Raw genomic sequence first — 7,489 nt, 5'->3', positions numbered from 1 at the left:
TTCATCTTTCGCTCGGCTATTTCAGCCGGCGTTAGATGTCGCTCCCCTTACCTAGTGACTATCCTAGTGATAATCACTAGTAACGAGAAAATCTCGTTACAACATGAGAAAATTTTTTAAATGTATTAATATATTTTTACATGTTATGAGTCAAAACGGCAAAGAGATTGTGAGAAATTAATTGAATTTTTAAAAAATGTTTGATTTTTAATCGAAAAGTTCATTAAAATAATTTTCATTATTTTCAAACTTTTGATGAGTGCTCTAAAACCAATGTTTCAACTCACCCTCATTCACTAAAGCACAGCAAACTAAATGTGGCGTAGTCTTGACGGGTTGATGAGTTTGTGGATGTGCAGTTTCCTTGAAGAAATGATTGTCGATCTGTGAACAATTGTAATTTTCCAAATTTACAACTTGACAGGAATCACCAAGTAGTTGCTCCACATAGTGCTGTTTCTCTAAACCTTTCACATCAATTTGCCGACTATTGTACAGAATACTACGTAAAACTTTGTCAACGTTATCGTGATCGCAGTCCACTCCATGATAATTGCGAGTAAGCCACCTGCTGGTTACAGCATCCTGCATTTCCAAATCACTCCAGGCATATGGTGATGGTAGGAGGAGATTCCCCCAATCTCCGATGGACGGATGGATGAATGGATGCATGGCCACTGCACTCAATTCTTTTATAATAAACTTCCCTCATCTGTGGAATCCTTGCGAGTCAACGATGAATGCCATGCTGTGCTTGTTCTTGGATAAATAACGTTCGAATCTTTTCTAACAGTCAAAATCCTCTTGTGTTCAGAGCGGAGGTGTGCAGTATCCCTTCTTCTGGACTCGTGCTTCTACATTGATTATCTCTCTGCCCCATCCTCATCCGATTTTTTCATTGCTTCATATTTACTATTAAAAACTGAGCTGAGAACTTCATGATGACATCTTTATAAAAAATATGGCTGAAGAGGGGGGAAGGTTTACACGTGATTGAATGAGTCTTATAAGTCATCTTCTGCGCAGAGCAGAGTGCATTTTCAATCCGTGAGTTGAGTGTAAACGTTCTCTACTATTGTGATGTCTGATATGATTTCTATTTGTGAAGTGGACATCATAAAGTCAGATTATAATTCATCATTTTACTAAAAAAATTCGAAACTTCGGAGAAAATGAAGCGGGATTTGACATTAAGTACCATTGAGTCACTCGATTCGACTCGTCAGATCCAGAGTCTGATATTGGCAGCTCCAGAGAAAATTTATCTGCGGTCCTTGACTCTTCTGAAATAGCATCCGATAGTGCTGATGATTGGAATACTTCTATTCAGTCAAGTCCTGACGCCAGCACTGATGGGCGTGAAAGCATTTACAATTCATCGGATAGCACTGACGGACCTGTCGATTGTAAAAATCGAGTCATTCAGGTAGTCGATTTGGATGTAATCGACGGTCGATTGATGTGTCGAACAGGCAGCGTAAACGAAAACCAATCGAGTTGTGCTAATATCGATTGAGAATCGATAGGAAATGAGTACATTTGAAAACGAAAGAGGTTTGACATGTGAGTTGTCGATTACGAAAAGATTCCATGAAAATGTGTTCAATCGAAAGAGAATCGAGTTACCGAAAAGTTGATTGAGAGTCGATTTAGCAGGAGAATATTCGACAATCGAATTTCAAAGAAAATCGAAAGAAACTAAAAAGTCGATTGAGAGTCTATTGGAGCAGAGAATATTCGATAATCGAATTTCAATCGACTAAGAAGTAAGTCGACTACTAACGGATTTGTGCGCACAAATTAACGCGCTCGAAAGACAATCGAGTTTGGACCAAGTCTATTGAGGGTCGATTTGAAGAGAGACTATTTCTGAATCAAATTTCAATCCACTTATGAGTAAGTCGATTACTAATGGCTTAATATATAAAGATTCGTTTGGGAAACGACTTGCGATCGACGTGTGAGTGACTCGATCATGAATAGATTCATTTCAGAGGAAAAAATTCTTTCGATCAATCACGAATCGAGTCCTTCAAGAGAATCCATTTTGTAAAGAAACTATTGAAGAATTGAATTTTAACTAATACTGGAGAATGATACATGTGAAATTAATTACCATTGTAGGTTCACTGAAGCAACCGTATTTATTGCTTCCAACCGTACCAACCGTGTTTATTTCTTCTTTTCATGGAGATACAAAGGAAGACGATGAAGACGAATTTTACTTTCTCGAAGTGACTTGAAGAATAAGAATCGACGAAATGATCAGTGAATTCTTTGATTTAATAAAAGCAATGTTAAATGACGCAAAGAAGCAAATTCACAGCAAATTTGTATCAACGCCTCAGTTTTCTGAAGTTTCTGCAGTAAGGGAAAAAGTAGTGCGAGGATCTGTGTGGTAACTTGATGAAGTGCGAAGTGAGCATCGTCGTCTTAGTCGGTACGAGAAAATGGGACGATTATACCACCGAAAAGTATCGTAATTCGTGAGAGGCAAAAACCAAATCTGTAGGTAAGACGGTACAAGTTAAGCAGCCTTTGAGCCCTAAGAACTTAAATCAACAGGAACAAAATTTATGTAAAGTATCGGCTATTTCTTCTGACGGTTCTGTTGACGTGAACAGGAATATCGCACAGCCAGCTCTGACATCAAATGTCCTTAATAATGGAAACAAAGAGAACAGCCCACTCATTCAGGGACTGCCACCACTGCCCCCACATCATCAAAATGCATCCGGAAATATAAACTATCATCCCTGGAGTTTTCAAGACATTTTTATGTACAATTCAGGATTCCCTCAATCACCACAATATTATCCTTATAATAATTATTATTGTGTAGGTAGCAGTTCAGTCAACGGAGAATTTTCAGGCTGACTATTTCGGCCTCTGCCTCAGGATAATTATATTGGTACGTACAGCAATGAGTTCAGATACCAAATATGATCAGGTACCACAATCTTTAAAAATGGTTTAGAGCTTTTTCGTAAATGTGGTTGTGGAGAGAACGTACTCACGTGACAAACAATATTTTTGATGTAAGTTCATGATTGATTGAAGAAATTTGTTTTGTCGTTCGATTCAAAGAATTCTTCCAATATTCGTTTAAATTGTAACTAAGAAGAATTCATGTTACTTCACGTTGTCTATTCCCTTAAATCGTATATATTACTTTTGAAAGTTCGTAAAGGAGTGCAATGTCAGTTGATCATATGTTACTTTAGGAGAAAAGTGTATATGACTATTGGAGAATGATTAGAAATTCACATAGGAAAGTTTTAAAACCTTATCAGATGTAATTTTGTTAATGAAACGTTCCGTTGCTGTTTTGGCTACCTCTTAACGATTATTATAACTATTATTTTGGTCTGGTTAGAAAAAAAAATTCTATCCGCTTAATATCATAATAATCAGTACTTTAATCAGTACTTTAATTTTACGTTTATGTTAATTAGAATGAAAAAGTAAAAGCTACAATGCAATAAAGAAAAATATTCAACTTGAAAAAAAATCTGTTCAATGATTGTGTCAAGAATAATTGACAACTTTGTATCTTTTTATTGTTAATAAAGAAAATATTGTTTAAGCTTGAATGCTGCAAGTTCAATTGCTGTCTCTCAATAATCTCTATACGGAAAACGGTGAGGGGATTCTCGTGACATACCTTGAGAGACTAGTCTACTTCGAGATCGTCTCGCACACAAAGAAGAACGTCTCTCGTAGCTATACGTTGATCGACTCACGGTGAGTCTCCGAAAAGTATGTATAATGGCGCTGAGCAATACTCGCCGAGAGACGCAGACACACGTCTCTCAGGCTTACACAGACTCGGATTTTACATCCCGAGCGCCACCAAACTTCTCTATCGATTAGCACCTTATGTCGGTGTCCCGACTAGAAAAGTAAATAAGTATCACGTTAGGTGCGGCAAGAACGAAACGTGGGAAACCACAAGGGAAGCCGAAAAACCCATCGCGAACCAGCTCCTCCAAGCTACGGTGTATGATACCGTGACAATGGCTGCATGGTGCAGGAGAAGTTGCATCTCAAACGGTTCCCTCGGATACCAGGCGACCTCAGAGCGTAAGTAGCCAAGCCCCGGGCATACACGGCTCTGCCTGGGTGATACCGCACTACCGTGGTACTTGTCGGACTTATATGGAGACCAGAATACAAAAAGAAACACAAAAACCACCTGGGACGGAAGAACCCCAGGGCCAGAATGCTGGACCTGGTGGAGAACAACCCAGGGGGAAAAGACTAAGTGGCGCGGCAAGGCGCCGGTTCCAGAAGGAGAGAAGGGCTAACCCAGCCTCAAGCACTCCTTCTGGGACAAACAAGGGTGAGGGTGGGGGCGAGGGAGTGTCAAGGGCAGCAGCCGTGAAACGGCTGAAACCCGATGGCACCCCAAGCCCCCACAACAACACGCGACCTGAGAAAAGGCCCAAGACTGATCTTGGCAGCTACGCTCAGGTCGCAAAGAAAATGATCAGGTGGGCTCTCGTCCCAGAGAACTACCCAGATCGAAAAATCACACCCGAAGAAATCAAGGGCCTGAAGGGACTGCTTAGGTCCCAGATCCTCTCCTTGCCAGAGGGGACTAAGGCACCGACTTTTGAAGGGGTGTGGGAAAGGGACGGGGCAGCCATTGTCGGCTGCACCGACGAAGAAACGGGGAACTGGCTAAAAGGACTGTTCCCCGAAAACAAAATCGGGGACCTCGTCCTCGCGGTAATGCCACCGGAGGAGCTACCCAAGCGACATCGGGTGGTAGTTCACCTTGGGGACGAGGATGTCACCGCCCAGGAGGCAATCGAGCTCATGGGACGGCAGAACCCCGACGTTAAAGGTGACTAGGTCCTGATTAGAGGCAGCCAAACAAGGGGAGCCACAGGCGCCCACTTTGCTGCCCTGATCAGGGATCAAACCCTGCGGGCCCTAGAGGCTTGCAATTTTAAACCTCACTGCGGGACTCAAAGAGCAACTATCAAGTTGCTCGAGAAGAACCGGCATGAGGAAAAGGACAAGCCTATTGACGGGTGAACCTAGAAATGGCTCATAAGTCGGTAGAGATAGTCCAGATTAATCTGCATCACAGTAAAAGCGCCTCAGCAGTTCTCTGCAAGACGTTAGCTGGGGTGCAGACAGCCATAGCCCTAATTCAAGAACCATGGTTCGTGAACGGGGAGGTAAAGGGCCTGGGGGGGTGTGGAAAAATTTTTCACTCGAACACCCAAGGAAAGAAGATTAGGACCTGTGTGTTAGGAAAAGGCGCACAAGCGACCTTCTTACACCAACAAAGTGGAGAGGACCTCACGGCTGTGAAGCTCAAGGTCCTCACCGAGAAGAACGAGGCCCTGGAATTCATAGCGGGTATCAGCATACCTGCCATATGATTCCATGGAACCTCCCCCAGCAAGGGAGGTCGAAGAACTCGTCAAAAAAGTGAAGGACGAAAGGCTGGAACTTCTGCTTGGGTGCGATGCGAACTCACACCATCTGGGGTGGGGAAGCTCAAATACCAATGCTAGAGGAGAAGCCCTAAATGACTTCATTATGGAAAAAGACCTCCAAATCGTGAACAGAGGGAAAGAACCAACCTTCATGGACAGCAGAAGACATGAAGTGTTAGACATAACCATCTGCACGGCAGGCATGGCACGTTGGGTAAAAGACTGGAGGGTGTCGAAAGAACCTTCGGGCTCAGACCACAGCCAAATACGCCTGTCAGTAACGTGCGAATCGGAACAGATCCCTAGGAGAAACCCAAAGGACACAAACTGGGGAAGTTACTGAGAGGAACTCTTCGTGAGGATCCAAGATGTACCCTCAAGATTCAGAAACAAGAGAGACCTGGAACATGCAGCCGAACGTTTCGGAGAAGTGATCAGGGACTCCTATGAAAACAACTGCAACATTAAAAGACCGCGGAATACAAAAATGCTGGGCTGGTGGAATAACCAACTGTCCATTTTAAGATGCCAGCTAAGGAAAGCGTGGAACAAGGTGAAGACCGCGTACACGGAAAACAGCAGGCAGAAGGCCCTCGAAGATCGCAGAGGTCTTCAGAGGAAATACAATAAGGCACTCGTAATAGCCAAAAACGAGGGCTGGAAGAAATTTAGCAGTGGGGTGGAGAGCCAATCTGAAGCCTCAAGGCTGGTCAAGATCCTGGGAGGACAGGGCGCCTCTAATCTGGGCTGTCTCATCAAACCGGATGGAAGCTATACCTGGACCACAGAAGAAACTCTCCAACTGCTGCTAGAAGAGCACTTCCCGGGGTTCACGAACTCGGGGGATATGGAACAAGGAACAGAAACCTGTAAAGGCACCTACAAGCCGCAGGAATGGGCCTTGGCAGCTAAGATAGTCCACCCGCAAGGGGTAGAGTGGGCCGTCAATACCTTTCAACCCCTAAAAGCACCGGGACCAGATGGAGTCTATCCAATCCTCTTGCAGAGAGGGATCGACATCATTCTGGGACCCTTAACAAAAATACTTAGGGCAAGCATAGCACTAAGGACTGTACCAAAAATTTGGGGGAGATCAAGGATTGCCTTCATCCTCAAACCTGGACAGAACGGGCATATCAAGCCCAGGGACTTCAGACCCATCAGCCTCACCTCCTTCATATTGAAGACACTGGAAAGACTGGTGGACCAATACATAGAGAGCACACTGCTTCTTGAGAAACCCCTATCACCCTCACAATATGCCTACAGGGCAGGCAGGTCGACGGAAACGGCCCTGCATCACCTAGTGGCTAAGATTGAGGAACAGATAGAGGGAAAGGGCTACGCACTCAGCCTATTTCTAGACATCGAGGGCGCCTTTGATCGTACTAAATACGCGATCATAACAAGGGCCATATCAAAAAAAAACTTTCCAGACTGTATCATTGACTGGACGAAAAGCATGTTGGAGAGCAGGAAAATAACTGTCACACACAACGGCTCACACGTAGAAGGGCACCCGACCAAGGGTTGTCCACAGGGTGGAGTCCTGTCTCCACTCCTGTGGAGCCTAGTTGTCGATGACCTTCTAGAGAAATTGGGAGAAGAGAACTTCCTGGTGAACGGCTATGCTGACGACATAGCCATTGTAGCCAGGGGAAACTTCCTCGAAACTCTAAGAGACAGACAGATCCGTGCTGTGAGAATACTGGAGGAATGGTGTAAAGAAACGAAACTTACAGTTAATCCTGGAAAGACGTCTGCCATGATCTTCACCAGAAAATATAAAGTGGTCACTCCACGACCAATTAAAATTGGAGGAGTGGACATCCTTTATGCTAGTTCAGTGAAGTACTTGGGAGTAACTCTGGACACCAAGCTTCACTGGAAACAACACATAGCCACACAGATGGGCAAAACATATGCCTCGCTCTGGGCTTGCAAAAGAGCCATGGGAAGGACGTGGAGTTTCAACCCCAAAATCAGCCTATGGCTATACAAGATGGTATTACTGCCTAGGCTCATGTACGCTGCTG

The sequence above is a fragment of the Fopius arisanus genome, unplaced genomic scaffold, assembly GCF_000806365.1.
Source record: "Fopius arisanus strain USDA-PBARC FA_bdor unplaced genomic scaffold, ASM80636v1 scaffold00279, whole genome shotgun sequence".
NCBI classification, from domain to species: Eukaryota; Metazoa; Arthropoda; class Insecta; order Hymenoptera; family Braconidae; genus Fopius; species Fopius arisanus.
Note: the sequence above shows the minus strand (reverse complement) of the source record.